Genomic DNA, 18,299 nt, shown 5'->3' with positions numbered 1-18,299 from the left:
ACTGTCAGATCGAGTCAAGTGCAGCAACTTTGACAGATCTCCTCAGAACACCCACAGGGCAGGGCGTGACAGATAGTTGTACACAGGGGGAGACGTTATCAGTATTTGATAGCATTCTCTGTAAAAGCAGAAAAATCATGTTATAGAGCAGAAAAATCTGAGATATAAATGTATAATTTACAAGTTATACTAAATGTTTTCCCACAAAACTATACATCAATCTGCTCAACTTTTCCTGCTCTATAACATGCTGCATGCAAATTAACATGTCCTGGCTTAGTGTGGCAGACCTGGAAGCCTTTACATGGCCCCAGGGTGTGACAGCAACTGATTGGAGCCCTGCAATTTCTCTGCAGGGGCTCCGACTGGAGGGCTCCGACCTTCCTCTGTCTAACCACTCAAATATCACAGTTACTATTGACTAGGGATCGACCGATATAGATTTTTTAGGGCCGATACCGATACCGATAATTTGTGAACTTTCAGGCCGATAAAATATTTTTTTTGTAAATCTTTATTTTTCATTTATACTTAATATTTATTTTTTACTAACTTTTAGCCCCCTTAGGGACTAGAACCCTTGTCCTATTCACCCTGATAAAGATCTATCAGGGTGAATAGGATCTCACACTGTCCCTGCTGCTCTGTGCTTTGTGCACACAGCAGCAGGGAGCTGAACATGGCAGTCAGGGCTTCAATAGCGTCCTGGCTGCCATGGTAACCGATCGGAGCCCCAGGCATACACTGCTGGGGCTCCGATCGGAGGAGCAGGAGAGAGGGGATCCTGTGGCCACTGCCACCAATGATTAATACTGGGGGGGGGCTTTGGTGGGGGGCGCACTGCGCCACCAACGTTTTTAATACTGGGATGGGGGTGGGGGGCGCACTGCACCACCAATGATTAATACTGGGGGGCTTGGGGGGGCGCACTGCGCCACCAATGAAGATAAGTCTTTCATTAATTCATATACAGGAGGCGGGAGCTGGCTGCAGAATCACATAGCCGGCTCCCGACCTCTATGAGCGGTAGCTGCGATCCGCGGCACCTAAGGGGTTAACTACCGCAGATCGCAGCTACCGCTCATAGAGGTCGGGAGTCGGCTATGTGATTCTGCAGCCAGCTCCCGCCTCCTGTATATGAATTAATGAAAGACTTATCTTCATTGGTGGAGCGGTGGCCACAGCCCCTCCCCTTCTTTTGTCTTCTCTCCTCTAATTGGCGGCAGCGGCATCACAGGGGGAGGGAGACACTGCTTCCTTCTCCCCTGTGCTGCTGAGGGAACACAGAGAGCGCTGAGCAGCGCGTTCTGTGTTCCCAATACGTTATCGGTATATCGGCAAAATAGATGCCGATACCGATAACGTTCAAAATCCTGAATATTGGCCGATAATATCGGTAAAACCGATAATCGGTCGATCCCTACTATTGACCATGGCATCTAGGGGGATTAAATGAATGAAATTGAAGTTCTCTCTCATTCCAGTCTTTTTGGACAGATGCCAGCTATATTACATAGCCACACCTACAGCATGTAGAGTGGGGCCAGCTTGTGCAAGCAAATGTACAGTGTTTTGGGGCAGCAATCATTCGGTGCAATAAGTATGCTGTTGTATTTCTTACAGAACAGCTAATGCATTCTGCTCTTTACAAGGGTGTTCCCATTTCATAAAGTGGTAGCATATTGGTAGTATATGCTATTATATTGTGATCTCTAGGAGTCCAAACTCTGGGACCCTCACTTATCCTGAGAAGGGGCACAAGTTGATTTATGGCTGCATCCCCATGGTTGTACACAGAACTGCAGCCAGCCCCACAATGGATATTTAGGGTGCTGTGAGGTCAAATCAGCAGTGCACCTTCTTCATCCTCAGGATCGGTGGGACTCACATAAAGTGATGCCTTATTCTAGTGATGTGCCATCAATAAAGTGATCTGCCTGGCGACAGGTTTCCTTTCCATTCAAAAGTGTACAGATCGCTTGATACACTATACAGATTTCTGCTGCTAGAGCCATTAGGATGTCGTCAAATGATTCAGCTCCACTTTACAAGCACTGGGATTATGTCTCCCGGTGGGTGTATCCTTCCACTGAAAGTGGGCACATTTTCTAGAGGAATTTTATTAGATATACTATCCTGGTGTTGCCAAAACTGAAAAGTTAGCAATTATGTTGCTAAATAAATGTCATAAGGCGCTTGTAGTCTACTCTGCTTGGCTAGACCTGTAGGGAGTGGCTGGTCAGCTGTAGTCATAGGGATAAATATCCTTGATCTAAGCATTATTGCTATGTATAAATTTTTGCATTTCTTACCTATTATCATTATGATATATACTTTACTGAATTATGACTACAAATTTAAGGAATTTAATGTTTTACCTGTTTAGTTCACTGTTTACCACCTACGCAGAATCTCATTCAATAATTTGACCTGGCCAGCACAACCAAAATTTTTAACCCACAAGCGTCAGATCCATTTGGCCTTAGACTTTGTTCACACTACTGTTTTTAGGTTTGTCAGTTATTTCAGTATTTTACATGGCAAGAATATCCTGATAACTTGCTTTTCATAATACTAGTACCCCTGAGATTATAACTCAGTGAGGTCCATCAAGGTTCGTTGGAATTGAAAGCAGATTCAGCAATGAACAAAAGCCATAATGCTAGTGTGAACAGTGGCACTGATATATCCCATCTGCTTATCAGGAATTTAGAAAAACTGGGTGACAATTCTACAGGAGCTAGAATGATGTCCAATGTGTTTTCCCCAATTTATTAGTAATAGATATAACTGAAAAACAGATGAATAGATTTGTAACAACTTCATAAAAAGGTCTGTGGCGAAACCAACCTCGCCACTGGGTTTTGGAGGGGCCTGTTTGCCAGCCTCTTGCCCCAGGATTATGGGCCCTCTCATAAGCCCATGCTAAACTTTTGAACCCCTGGTCTAATTCGTGCCATTTTGGGATATGTTAAATGTCTATGTGTACTGTAAAGGGTGGGACATTGTATATTTGAGTAGTGATGTCTGTCCTATTGTCTCCACGTGTGTATTGGCGATTTCCCTTTGTCCTGAGAGATAATTGAATTACTCCTCGGTTGTCTCCAGGACAGAAGACATTGTGTATTCTCCTGCCTGTGATGATTACATTAACCCATTGTGTAAGGTAATTGTATCACAGGCAGAGGGGAGGATTTTGTGTGGGAGTGTTTTACTGTATTGTACGTGTTTATTGGTTGTTTTTACAAAACCCTGTGGGTGGTAACCTTGTTGGAAAATGTGTATAAGTCAATGCTTGTGTGTTCAATAAAGAGTTCCTTTTTTACCCTTCATCATGTTGAGGCTGGTGTTTCGGTAACTGATCGACACTGGGGATTGCTATACGCTGAAGATTTGCTATACTCCCCTGGCTATACTACTAGCTCTTGTAAGAGCTGTTCCTGCTCTCTGGATTTAGGAGAGGTTCACCTACTGGAGCCTTGTCGTAGGTCCAGGGTGAGTAGGAGATGGCGAGACCTCAACCAAGCTTTGGCGGTTCGTGGGGTCTGTGGCGGTTATGGTTTCAAGTGGAGTGCTTGGAGTCCTCGGGAAGCGCTAGGAGCATCCATCGACGGAGGTACCCGGTCGGGGTGCTAGGAGATCCGTTAAAAGGTCAATTCAAGGACCTACTTTACGTCAGATTGTTGCGTAATAGGGGAAATTCATAAGGCTTTACGCTCTTGGCCATATCTATATTTTGGTCCACAAAATAGGAATACCTTCCTTGTGCATTCCCCATTTTTCTCAGTACCATCAATAGAATGGGAAATTCTTGTCTGCAATATGGACAAGAATACGATATCTAATATAAAAAGCTGAGTGTATGTATGTGTGTGTAGGTATGTATGTCCGCTAAAGGAATCCTAACCATCGCATTTACAATCATGAAATTTGGCACACAGGTACATCAGGTGTCTAGCACGTACCGTTCCTGAGATATTCCCAAGAATACATTAGCCAATAGAAGCCTGGTCACATGACCCTCATTAGCCAATAGAAGCTCGCAGGCCCTTAGTCGCCACATACACACAGTTTTGCACCAGATATCCATAACAACCCCAGTCATTTTTCTTCACTGCTGTAGGTCAGCTTTAACCACCTCAGCTCCCCTAGCTTAAACCCCCTTAATGACCAGACCACTTTTTACAATTCTGCACTACACTACTTTCACGGTTTATTGCTCGGTCATACAACTTACCACCCAAATGAATTTTACCTCCTTTTCTTCTCACTAATAGAGCTTTCATTTGGTGGTATTTCATTGCTGCTGACATTTTTACTTTTTTTGTTGTTAATCGAAAATTGACCGAAATTTTTGCGGAAAAATGACATTTTTCACTTTCAGTTGTAAAATTTTTCAAATAAAACTACATTTCTATATAAATTTTTCTCAAAATTTATTGTTCTACATGTCTTTGATTAAAAAAAATGCAATAAGTGTATATTTATTAGTTTGCGCAAAAGTTATAGCGTTTACAAACTATGCTACAAAAATGTGAATTTCCGCATTTTGAAGCAGCTCTGACTTTCTGAGCACCTGTCATGTTTCCTGAGGTTAATTATGCCCAGACAGTATAAACACCCCACAAATGACCCCATTTTGGAAACACACAAGTTAGCGGAAAATGATTTTATTTTTAATTTTTTCTTACAAAGTCTCATATTCTATTAACTTGTGACAAAATTTTACATGAACTCACCATGCCCTTCACAAAATACCTTGGGGTGTCTTCTTTCCAAAAAGGGGTCACTTGTGGGGTATTTATACTGCCCTGGCATTTTAGGGGACCTAAAGCGTGAGAAGTAATTTGGAATCCAAATGCGTAAAAAATGCCTTGTGAAATCCTAAAGGTGCTCTTTTGAATTTGGGCCCGTTTGCGCACCTAGGCTGCAAAAAAGTGTCACACATGTGGTATCGCCGTACTCAGAAGAAGTAGGGCAATGTGTTTTGGGGTGTATTTTTACATATACCCATGCTGGGTGAGAGAAATATCTCTGTAAAAGTCAACTTTTCCCATTTATTTATACGAAGTTGTCATTTTAGAGAGATATTTCTCTCACCCAGCATGGGTATATGTAAAAAGACACCCCAAAACACATTGCCCAACTTCTCCTGAGTACGGTGACACTTTTTTTCAGCCTAGGTGCGCAAAGGGGCCCAAATTCTAAAGAGCACCTTTTAGGAGGGCATTTTTAGACATTTGGATTTCAGACTTCTTCTCACGCTTTAGGGCCCCTAAAATGCCCGGGCAGTATAAATACCCCACATGTGACCCCATTTTGGAAAGAAGACACCCCAAGGTATTCCGTGAGGGGCATGGCGAGATTATAGAAGATTTTTTTTTTTGCCACAAGTTACCGGAAATTTAATTTTTTTTGTTTTTTCTCACAAAGTCCCCTTTTCCGCTAACTTGGGACAAAAAGTTCAATCTTTCATGGACTCAATATGCCCCTCAGCGAATACCTTGGGGTGTCTTCTTTCCAAAATAGGGTCATTTGAAGGTTGTTTGTACTGCCCTGGCATTTGAGGGTCTCCGCAATCATTACATGTATGGCCAGCATTAGGAGTTTCTCCTTATATTGAGCATACGGGTAATGAGATATTTTTTTTCCGTTCAGCCTCTGGGCTGAAAGAAAAAATGAACGGCACAGATTTCTTCATTCGCATTGATCAATGTGGATAAAAAAATCTCTGCCTAAAAATGTGCAAAAAAAAAAAAGGAGGGGAAAGGCGTCTGCCAGGACATAGGAGCTCCGCCCAACATCCAAACCCACTCAGCCTGTATGCCCTGGCAAACCCGATTTCTCCATTCACATCAATCGATGTGGATGAATAAATCATTGCCGGAATGTATTTATTTTTTATAAAAAATTTTGCCAAAGCATATGAACACCGCCCCTCAGCTCATAAGCCTCGGCAAACATATCTTTTTTACTGCAGAGGAGAAATCTCGTGTTGCAGCGCCGCATACACCGACTTTTGTGTAATCTGACAGCAGTGCAATGCTTCTGTCAGAATGCACATCAGTGCTGCAGCTGGTTCATCGGTTGGTCCACCTAGAAGGTAAAAAAAACAAAACCCAAAAAAAAAAACAGGCCGCAACGCAATTAATTTATTAACATTAACTTTATATAACATTTGAACAGAACATTAACTTTTATAAACTTTATTGAACTTTTGGAACAGAACATTAACTTTTTTGCTTACCGGTGATTTTTTTTTTTTTTACCTTTATAGGACAAACCTCTCCTTCCCCATGGGACAATGTGCAAAGCGCAAATCGCCCAGAGATGTGGCGAAGTACATTATGCACTTTGTCCCAGGTGAAAGGAGAGGTTTGTGGCAGCTCTGTGTGAAAGGGCCCTAAGACCCCTGTGTGCCTGTCCTGTGTCACGCAATCCCTATGCTAATAGTGTACCTGTGTGTGGTACTTCCGGAAACACTCCCCTAAGCATAGGGCAGGGTGGTCAGGGCAGTCAGGACAGAAATAGCGGGTGTCACGCCTTATTCCACTCCTGCTACAGACACAACATTTTTTTCGGGGTGGCGCTTGGTTTGAGGTACCAGCAACGACATTGGGGAAATGTCGCTCGTGTAGAAGGCTCACTACACTGGTAGTTGGGGCCACGGAACCTCCTGGATACAGGAGGTTCTCGATGATCTCTTCCTGAAATTTGAGGAAGGATCTTGTTCTCCCAGCCTTACTGTAGAGAACAAAACTATTATAGACAGCCAATTGAATTAAATATACAGACACCTTCTTATACCAGCATCTAGTCCTGCGGGAAAGTAAATAAGGAGCCAACATCTGGTCATTGAAGTCCACCCCTCCCATGAGCAAATTATAGTTGTGGACACAGAGGGGCTTTTCAATGACTCCAGTTGCTCGTTCAATTTGGATTCTCGTGTCTGCGTGAATGGAGGAGAGCATGTAAACGTCACGCTTGTCTCTCCATTTCACCGCGAGCAGTTCTTCGTTAAACAAGGCAGCCCTCTCCCCCCTTGCAAGACGGGTGGTAACGAGCCGTTGGGGGAAGCCCCGGCGACTAGGTCGCGCAGTGCCACAGCAGCCAATCTGTTCTAGAAACAAATGCCCGAAGAGGGGCACACTTGTGTAGAAATAGTCCACATAAAGATGGTACCCCTTGCCAAATAAGGGTGACACCAAGTCCCAGACTGTCTTCCCACTGCTCCCCAGGTAGTCAGGGCAACCGACCGGCTCCAGGGTCTGATCTTTACCCTCATAGACTCGAAATTTGTGCGTATAGCCTGTGGCCCTTTCACAGAGCTTATACAATTTGACCCACATACCGGGCGCGCTTGCTTGGGATGTATTGTTTGAAGCCAAGGCGCCCGGTAAAATGTATCAGGGACTCGTCTATGCATATGTTCTGCTCAGGGGTATACAAATCTGCAAATTTGGTGTTAAAGTGGTCTATGAGGGGCCGAATTTTGTGGAGCCGGTCAAAAGCTGGGTGGCCTCTGGGACGAGAGGTGCTGTTGTCACTTAAGTGCAGGAAACGCAGGATGGTCTCAAATCGTGTCCTGGACATGGCAGCAGAGAACATGGGCATGTGATGAATTGGGTTTGTGGACCAATATGACCGCAATTCATGCTTTTTTGTCAGGCCCATGTTGAGGAGAAGGCCCAGAAAAGTTTTAAATTCGGAAACTTGGACGGGTTTCCACTGGAAAGACTGGGCATAAAAGCTTCCCGGGTTGGCGGCTATAAATTGAGTGGCATACCGATTTGTTTCTGCCACGACTAAGTCCAAGAGCTCCGCAGTCAAGAACAGCTCAAAAAACCCCAGTGCCGATCCGATCTGAGCTGTCTCAACCCGAACTCCAGACTGGGCGGTGAAAGGGGGAACTACTGGTGCGGCTGAAGTTGGGGGCTGCCAATCAGGGTTTGCCAGCACCTCAGGGACTCTAGGGGCTTTACGGGCCTGTCTGTGCGGTGGCTGCGACGGGGGAACTAATGCACGTGCCACCGTACCAGCTTCAACTGCCCTTCTGGTGCTCGCCACTTCACCATGTTATACGGCAGTGCTGGTACTAGGTCCAGGATGGGCTGCACTGCTGGTGTATGCCTCACCACATAATCCGACAGCGCCAGCCCCACTCTGCTGCCCTTGAAGCGGATCCTGCGCAACCTGTGGTCTAGCAACACAGGGCCGGGTACGCCTGGTGGTATCAGGGACCTCAACTTCATCGTCCGAACTTTGAGTCAGACTGCCACTGCTTTCTACAGGTTCGTATTCTGACCAGCTGGATTCATCAGATGAGGGTTCCCATTCCTCATCCGACTGGGTCAGAATCCTGTAGGCCTCTTCAGAAGAATACCCCCTGTTTGCCATTTGGACTACTAAATTTAGGGGTATTCCCTGAGACTACCCAAGAAAAAAAGCAAGCCTGTCTTACAAATGGGAGGCTAGCGAAGTACAGGAAGTGATTGTGCAGTGATAAAAAAAAATAAAAAATTTGTGAACGCACGTGTGGGCGACCGATCAGGCCTGATCGGGCAAACACTGCGTTTTGGGTGAAGGGCGAGCTAAGGTGACACTAATACTATTATAGATCTGACTGTGATCAGTTCTGATCACTTACAGATACTATAAAAGTACCAATGCTGATTAGCGATACGCTAATCAGCGAATCAGTGACTGCGGTGTGGTGGGCTGGGCGCTAACCGACTCTAACTACCTACCAAAGGGGCCTAAACTAACCTAAAACCTAACAGTCAATACTGGTGAAAAAAAAAGTGACAGTTTACACTGATCACTTTTTTCCCTTTCACTAGTGATTGACAGGGGTGATCAAGGGGTTAATTGGGGTGATGGGGGGTGATCTGGGGCTAAATGTATAGTGTTTTGTGTACTTACAGTGATGTGTGCTCTCTGCTGGAACCAACCAACGAAAAGGAAGCAGCAGAGAGCACAGAAGCCATTTAACACATTATATTTAAAAATATAATGTGTTAAATGGCTTCTGATTTGATTTTTTAAAAGTCACCAACCTGCCAGCGATGATCATTGGCTGGCAGGCTGGTGACGAACTTCTCCTCTAACTTTTCCCGGCCCGCACTGCGCATGCGCGGGCCGGCTATGCTCGAAATCTCGGGTCTCACGAGAGGACGCATCGGCGCGTCCAGGAGGAATAACCCTGCCGTCGCCAAGACGCAATCCTGCGTTCGGCGTTCCTGAGGAGGTTAAAGGGGTAGCGCGCTGTAGATGAAACTGTTAAGGGAGTGGAGTGCTGTGAAGGTCACAGTTCAGGTGGCAGGTAGGATGGCCATTCAGTCCACCCTCAAAAGACGGACTTAAAAAACCCATCCCCAGGCTCTGCTAAGCCATGCCCCCAATCCGGTTAGGCCATGCCCCCTCCCACTCCGCAGCCGACGGGGATTTGAAAAATGAAGGTAAAAATCAACTTCTGTCAACTGCAGGGGTGGGAGGGAGGGTGACTTTCTCCCTGCAGCTCACGCTCAGACAGCACAGTGCTGCTGTCTGAGAGTGAGCTGTTCAAAAGGACATCCCTGTGTCCGTCCAGGCCCTGCGTCAGACGGAGGACAGGGAGTTTGAAAGCCGGACTGTCCGGCCTAAAACCGAACCTCGTGCAGGCTGCTGTGGAGGTCACAGTTAAGGGGACAGTCCGCTATGGAGGTCAGTGTTAAAGGGAAGATTACTGTAGAGGCCACTGTTAAGGGGACGGGGTGTTGTGGAAATCACTGTTAGGGAAATGGGGTACTGTGGAGGTCACTAATAAAGGGGTGGCCGCTGTGGAGGTCACTGTTAAAGGGGAGGGCGCTGTGGATGTTACTATTAAGGGGGCAGGCCGCTCTGCAGGTCACTGTTAAAGGGGTGGGGTACTGTAGATGTCACTGTTATAGTGGATACTGTCGATATTTTTTAACGACACACACAAACATTAAATGAAATAGATAAAATATACCAGTGCAAAGCCGAGTCCTTTTTGCTAGTCTTCTATATTTGAAAAATGGCAACACAGAGTCACATAAAATACAGGTGTGTACATGGCCTATACAAATGAATGGGTCAGAGTGCTATCTGCAAAAAATATGGATAGCACATAGATGAAAAATACAGCTTTGTGCGTGAGTCTTAAAAGGTAGTTTCCAGACAATTAAAAATGTTTAAAGCTGTATATAGGGTTTACTGATCTCTGGTGGTCCAACCACTGGAAATAGCGAAGCCCTATACTCTTCTATCTCCGGCTAGAGAATGAATGGAGCGGTAGTGCTTATGTCTGACTTACTATTCCATCAGATCAGGGGAATGGGACCTCCGTTCTTGGGACTGGTGTTGGTCCCAATGGTTGGATCCCAAGAGATCAGTTAGTTACCTATTCTGTGGATAGGGGATAACTTAGAAACTTGACACAACACAGGGGCATAGGTAAAGGCTCATGGGCCCTGGTGCAAGAGTTCAGTTTGGGCCACCCTTCCCTCAGTGCTTTGTGGCCACGGGCAAGGAAGCACATAGCCTTTGTGCTGCCTGAGGCAAAAATTGAAACGGCAACCCCCCAATGCTAAATTCTCGACCTTGCCCCTTCTCTCCAGCCAGAGGTGTAACAGGACCAGCGTGCACTTTCTATAATATCAGTGTCTTCTTATGTGGCACAAGGACTTTGGGCCTCCTTAGGCTCCTGGGCCCGGTAGCGACTGCTACCTCTGCATCCTCTATAGCTATGCCCATGGCACAACACCTATTAAATTGAAAATGCTACAGACAGGCCTGAGTAGATTGATTTGCAAAAAAATTTCAAATGACGCATTGTATTTCTATAGACAACAATTTCAGAGCAATTCAGAGTGAGGAAAGTCTACGTGTAATTCGGTATCATTCATCAGATGAAGCTGATATACTATGCAATGTTCCGACCCTTTCCCTTTTTTTCACATTTCGCTATGTTGTGCTAAAATAAAAAACAAAAATCAAGTTTTTCCCATCAATTTGCACTCAATTCCTCATAATGAGAAAGTTAAAACAGAATTTTAAAATTGTTTTTTTTTTTATTGAAAAGAAAAAACAAAAATCTTGACATAAGAATTTAGATCCTCATGCAGTACATAGTTCAAGCACCTTTGGCAGGTATAATGATACAAGGTTTGCACAATTGTATTTGGAGATTTTCTGCCATTCTTCTCTGCAGATCCTTTCAAGATCTGTCAGGTTGGATGGGGACTGTTGGTAGACAGCCATTTTCAGGTCTGTCCAGAAATGTTTGATTGGGTTTAAGTTAGGGCTCTGACTAGGCCACTCAAGGACTAAGCCACTCCTCTGTTGTCTTGGCTGTATGCTTAGAGTCATTGTCTTATTGAAAGGGGAGCCTTTGACCCAGTCTGAGGAGGTCCAAAGTACCCCGGACCAGGTTTTCCTTAAGAATATCTCTGTACTTTGCTCTACTCTGCTTTCCCTCAACCCTGCACTGTCAGCTGTGAGACCTTATATAAACAGGGGTGTATCTTTCCAAATCACGTCCAATCATCTACCACACGTGGACTCCAATTAAGCCATAGAAACATCTCAAAGATGATCAAGAAAAATGAGAGACCCCCTCAGAGCTAAATTTCGGGTTTCATAGCAAAGGACTATATACTTACACATACAGTACAGACCAAAAGTTTGGACACACCTTCTCATTCAAAGAGTTTTCTTTATTTTCATGACTATGAAAATTGTAGATTCACACTGAAGGCATCAAAACTATGAATTAACACATGTGGAATTATATACATAACAAACAAGTGTGAAACAACTGAAAATATGTCATATTCTAGGTTCTTCAAAGTAGCCACCTTTTGCTTTGATTACTGCTTTGCACACTCTTGGCATTCTCTTGATGAGCTTCAAGAGGTAGTCCCCTGAAATGGTTTTCACTTCACAGGTGTGCCCTGTCAGGTTTAATAAGTGGGATTTCTTGCCTTATAAATGGGGTTGGGACCATCAGTTGCGTTGAGGAGAAGTCAGGTGGATACACAGCTGATAGTCCTACTGAATAGACTGTAAGAATTTGTATTATGGCAAGAAAAAAGCAGCTAAGTAAAGAAAAACGAGTGGCCATCATTACTTTAAGAAATGAAGGTCAGTCAGTCAGCCGAAAAATTGGGAAAACTTTGAAAGTAAGGGCTATTTGACCATGAAGGAGAGTGATGGGTTGCTGCGCCAGATGACCTGGCCTCCACAGTCACCGGACCTGAACCCAATCGAGATGGTTTGGGGTGAGCTGGACCACAGAGTGAAGGCAAAAGGGCCAACAAGTGCTAAGAATCTCTGGGAACTCCTTCAAGACTGTTAGAAGACCATTTCAGGGGACTACCTCTTGAAGCTCATCAAGAGAATGCCAAGAGTGTGCAAAGCAGTAATCAAAGCAAAAGGTGGCTACTTTGAAGAACCTAGAATATGACATATTTTCAGTTGTTTCACACTTGTTTGTTATGTATATAATTCCACATGTGTTAATTCATAGTTTTGATGCCTTCATAGTCATGAAAATAAAGAAAACTCTTTGAATGAGAAGGTGTGTCCAAACTTTTGGTCTGTACTGTATGTCCATGCAGAATTTTAGTTGTTCCTTTTTGACAATCATTTCTAACATTCTGTTTTCACTTTGTCATTATGGAGCATTGAGTGCAGACTGATGGGGAAAAACTTGATTTTTGTTTTATTTAACTCTAGGCCATAACACAAAATGTCCTGCATTTTTAGGGTGCCTTCACACATGGTAGATTTTGTTGCAGAAAACCTCTGCGACAGACAATTGGTTCCATTCATGTGAATGGGATTGTAAGCACATAGGGTGAGATTTATCAAGACTGGCGCTTTCTGCGTCTGTCTTGTTATCCTCTGTGCTGCCGGAGATTGCACCTAATTTATGATGAGGTGCACGCCTAGTCATAAATTAGGCGCATCCTCCTGCAGTCTGTGCGGTTAACCAAAAATGTACGACAGCTCAAAGCAAAAGAAAACTGGTGTAAATGAATATAAATTTGTTGCTGAGGCTGATCACGCTCCCTTATCTGCCCTTGCCACGCCTCCTTTTAGAAAAGTGGAACTGATCAGCCAAAAACCTGCCAGGAGTGAAGGCACCCTTACAAATCTGGTTTTATAAATTAAAGATGAGTTTCTATTCGTAATAATTAGAATCAACAGATCATGTAAAATATTCATTGCATATTGCATTATGTAATTTTGAAAATATAATTTTTACCCGTAAACCTGCTCTCCATATACTGTTCTCCCGAGGCAAGTAACACTTCCATCTGTATTATTTCAAACATGACATGCCAAAAATCTATTTGTGTTTCTAGATTATAATTTGCAATGTTAATTGACAGTTGTAAAAAATTATACACATCCTTTTCTTACATGATTTAACCTTTAGGTTTCTGATTGCAATTATTCCTCTATGATTTCTGCCAGGTAATGTAAGGACGAACTTAACGGTTTAATTAGTGTGGGAAAGCGGTCAGGAATGACGTTCTGCTGTTTATTTGGCAAAGTATAGTTTAAACTAAGATAAAGTGGTGATCTGGTTCAAAATGGCTTTGGCATATTACTAAGTAGGGGATTCAGCAAAGTGTAAATTATGTGCAATGTATTCATTTCTTACAATACAATGGTGGAACAAGCAGTGAAATAAAGAAAAATACTGTCACTGAAAACTAGATATATAAAGACATAGTAAAAAAAAATGCCTAGATCAATGTGTCACTGCATCTCCAAAATGACAGGTCTTCTTCTCCAGTATTCTCAGTATCAAATGGATAGTTTCTATCATCCAAGGGAACAACCAGTGAACTAGCGACAGGGTCATGAGTGCCCAAAGCTCATTGATGAGTTTGGGAAAAGAAGCCCTAGACCATCTGATCCATCAGAAGAGCTACTGTAGCATAAATTGCTGAAAACAATGTTGTGCCATCTCAAACTTTGATGTCATATCACTAGGATATGCCATCAAAGTCATATAGGAGCAGGACAGGTCCCAGACTCACACCTATCGCCAGTACGGGCCCCCGAAAGTTAAGGAAAGCGCACCAGGCATGTGCAGTATGCTCTCCATTGATTTCTATAGGAGTTATGAAAACAGTCGAAAGGAAGTCTCATAGAAGTAAATGGAGAACGCACCATGGCCCAACACGGCCCCCGCTCCATTCACTTCTATGGGACTGCTGGAGATATCTGAGCTCGGCTATTTTTGATAGTCGCATAGAAATGGAGGGCAGACACTGGTGGCATATCCTAGCAATACGCTACCAATGTCTAAGATGAGACAAACCCGTTAATTCTTTTCTTCATCAACATCCTGGCTGCCCAAGATGGAACAGTTTGTGGCAGTCCAGGATGGACATGTTCTTCCCTCTCAACATGAGGCAGTTCCTGGCAAGCCATATAATGTTCTTAACCAGTTAAAGACTGGGCCATTTAACCCCCTTCCTGACCAGGAGCATTTTCTATTTTTTTTAGTACAAAAGTCTTTTAAAGCTATAATGTTTTGGTTTCAATTTGGCTATGTAAATCATTTTTGCACCTTTTTTCAGTGATACATAGGGCTCTATTTTCATGTCATATTTATTTTTGACATTTTTGTTTTTAGAAAACAGGAAAATGTAAAAAACGGGAAAATAGTCTATTTTTCACCTTGCCTATATCTCTATATCCTCAAACCACAAATTGAGGAGTAGGAGCATTGCTACAGAGCATATACGATATATACCCCTGATGTGTCGTCCCTTTATTTTCATTTCTATGTTTTGTTTGTCTGTGAGAGTTTGTTATTTTATATATAACCAATATTAAAGGCTATGTTTTATAGCAGGAGGTACCCTGTGACTTAACAATTATACATACATACTACCTGTGATTATTACTCCCTCTGATGGGATATTGTCTTAGGTGTGATTTATTTTTTTGTTAGTAGCACTATATGCAGCTAAATATTTATTTGTAATATGTCCCCTTTTCATAATGGTCATTTTTGATATAGGCTGTTAGGTATGTTCACTGGAGAAATACAGCCTCCAGAGAGGTTTCACAAGACTGCACAGTCTCTCTGCAGAGCTGATCTGGGTCTGCTAAAACCCAACAGCTCATGCAGACACCCAGACCCCGGAGATCACATTGCTAGTGGCACCACAGCAGGAAGCATGATGCCATTTTGTGATTGCTGTTCATTGAGTAGTGTGATGGAGAAGGCACGGATGAGGAAAAACTGCCTGTGCCTTCTCTGTGGGGATCCCTGCTGTCACTGACAGTGGGATCCCGACTCATGCAGGATTAGTATGTTTAGAAACGTCAGAGATATGTGCTAACTGTCCACATATTTATAGTCAAGAGGCAGTTGGCAAATGGTTAAAGGGGTTTTCTGGTTTAATATTTAATAATTTGATATTGATTACCTATTCTCTGGATAGTTCATAAATATCTGATCTGTGTGGGTCAGACTTCCAGCACCCCCATCGATCTGCTGTTTGAATAGACTGCAACACTCTAGTGAGATTATGCAACATCAATCATAAATGTTTTGATGCAGTATCTTACCATCCTCCTTCCCTACATATACACTGCGTGCAGAATTATTAGGCAAATTAGTATTTTGACCACATCATCCTCTTTATGCATGTTGTCTTACTCCAAGCTGTATAGGCTCGAAAGCCTACTACCAATTAAGCATATTAGGTGATGTGCATCTCTGTAATGAGAAGGGGTGTGGTCTAATGACATCAACACCCTATATTAGGTGTGCATAATTATTAGGCAACTTCCTTTCCTTTGGCAAAATGGGTCAAAAGAAGGACTTGACAGGCTCAGAAAAGTCAAAAATAGTGAGATATCTTGCAGAGGGATGCAGCACTCTTAAAATTGCAAAGCTTCTGAAGCGTGATCATCGAACAATCAAGCGTTTTATTCAAAATAGTCAACAGGGTCGCAAGAAGCGTGTGGAAAAACCAAGGCGCAAAATAACTGCCCATGAACTGAGAAAAGTCAAGCGTGCAGCTGCCAAGATGCCACTTGCCACCAGTTTGGCCATATTTCAGAGCTGCAACATCACTGGAGTGCCCAAAAGCACAAGGTGTGCAATACTCAGAGACATGGCCAAGGTAAGAAAGGCTGAAAGACGACCACCACTGAACAAGACACACAAGCTGAAACGTCAAGACTGATTTTTCTAAGGTTTTATGGACTGATGAAATGAGAGTGAGTCTTGATGGGCCAGATGGATGGGCCCGTGGCTGGATTGGTAAAGGGCAGAGAGCTCCAGTCCGACTCAGACGCCAGCAAGGTGGAGGTGGAGTACTGGTTTGGGCTGGTATCATCAAAGATGAGCTTGTGGGGCCTTTCCGGGTTGAGGATGGAGTCAAGTTCAACTCCCAGTCCTACTGCCAGTTTCTGGAAGACACCTTCTTCAAGCAATGGTACAGGAAGAAGTCTGCATCCTTCAAGAAAAACATGATTTTCATGCAGGACAATGCTCCATCACACGCGTCCAAGTACTCCACAGCGTGGCTGGCAAGAAAGGGTATAAAAGAAGAAAATCTAATGACATGGCCTCCTTGTTCACCTGATCTGAACCCCATTGAGAACCTGTGGTCCATCATCAAATGTGAGATTTACAAGGAGGGAAAACAGTACACCTCTCTGAACAGTGTCTGGGAGGCTGTGGTTGCTGCTGCACGCAATGTTGATGGTGAACAGATCAAAACACTGACAGAATCCATGGATGGCAGGCTTTTGAGTGTCCTTGCAAAGAAAGGTGGCTATATTGGTCACTGATTTGTTTTAGTTTTGTTTTTGAATGTCAGAAATGTATATTTGTGAATGTTGAGATGTTATATTGGTTTCACTGGTAAAAATAAATAATTGAAATGGGTATATATTTGTTTTTTGTTAAGTTGCCTAATAATTATGCACAGTAATAGTCACCTGCACACACAGATATCCCCCTAAAATAGCTAAAACTAAAAACAAACTAAAAACTACTTCCAAAAATATTCAGCTTTGATATTAATGAGTTTTTTGGGTTCATTGAGAACATGGTTGTTGTTCAATAATAAAATTAATCCTCAAAAATACAACTTGCCTAATAATTCTGCACTCCCTGTAGTTCATGCTTTTTCTATTGTTTATACTGTAGATATCTGTTTTATGGAGGTCTGTATTCTGCCTATGGAAAAGCTGGTGCATGATCTCATAAAACAGCATGACTAGGAGGGGGAAAGTATACCAAAGGTACACCAAACTTATTCTGAGGTGCACAGATCTTAATAATTTTGTCACATCGGGATATCCAAACAGGAAAAACTGAAATACATGCCTAGTTACTTACTGACATATGTTTCAGGTGTAATTTGCACCATTCCATTGTAAATGATAGCACATTTTTTGAGCCATGAAGATCATACCATTTCCTCTACATATCCAACCCATCCCCTCCCACCAATTCACATGTCTGATTTTCTTCAAAGACCATCAGTCTGTTCAGAGAAAGTCACACCATACCCTACTTTAACCCAATTTTCATGCTAGACTCACCCATTCAAGTCAATAATTCAGTAAAAAAATTGGACAGCACATGGACGCAAGTTGTGTGCAGTCCATTTTCACAGACAGTTGCTAGGAAACACTGACGGGCATTTTATTTTTTATTTTATTTTTATTAAGTGATGTGAAAAACAGGTGACATACTGTTGCCATACAGATGTAAAAAAACAGACAAAAGGAACACAGTCGGAGACAAAATTGAGTCAACATGGATGAGAAATCTTCTGTTTTCAGTGGGCAGAACACAGGAGAGTTTGCTCATCTGAATAAGCTATAATTGTTGAATACCACCACCTTCCATTCTGGGATATTTAACATGAACCTTCTAAATGCTTAAAGGGTATTTCCATCTCATTCATTGATAGCATATAGCTAGGCTACGTCATCAATGTCCGATAGATGCAGGTCTCATCTCTGGGACTCGCTTCTATCACCTTCCAAAGTGAAGGAGAGCTCACTGTGCAAGCGTGACCACCCTTCATTCACCACTATGGGAGTTCTTAAAATAGCGAGCTCTGGCTTGGCTATTTTCAGCAGTCCTATAGTGGTGAATGGACAGGTGGTCCTGCATGCTGGGTGCGCTTACCATTCACTGCTATGGGACTTCCAAAAATAGCTGACTTGACAGCTCACTTGACTTTTAGGGACTCCCTTAGCAGTGGATGGAGAGTACAAAGCGAATGCGTAGTGTTCTCTAT

General features: G+C 43.1%; 1 protein-coding gene and 1 long non-coding RNA gene across 2 annotated transcripts in view; one reads left to right on the top strand and one right to left on the bottom strand.

The window, feature by feature from the left end:
• CFAP299 (cilia and flagella associated protein 299) overlaps positions 1-18,299 on the bottom strand; it is a 625,798-nt gene that overhangs the window by 55,247 nt on the left and 552,252 nt on the right. The window lies entirely within an intron of this gene.
• LOC120989681 lies at positions 9,873-17,769 on the top strand. Its single transcript, XR_005776297.1, has 3 exons — positions 9,873-10,018; positions 15,055-15,058; positions 17,759-17,769. It is a non-coding gene; the product is annotated as an uncharacterized LOC120989681 (long non-coding RNA).

The sequence above is a fragment of the Bufo bufo genome, chromosome 2 (genome assembly GCF_905171765.1).
Source record: "Bufo bufo chromosome 2, aBufBuf1.1, whole genome shotgun sequence".
Taxonomy (NCBI): Eukaryota; Metazoa; Chordata; class Amphibia; order Anura; family Bufonidae; genus Bufo; species Bufo bufo.
This window is presented reverse-complemented; position numbering and strand designations above follow the sequence as displayed.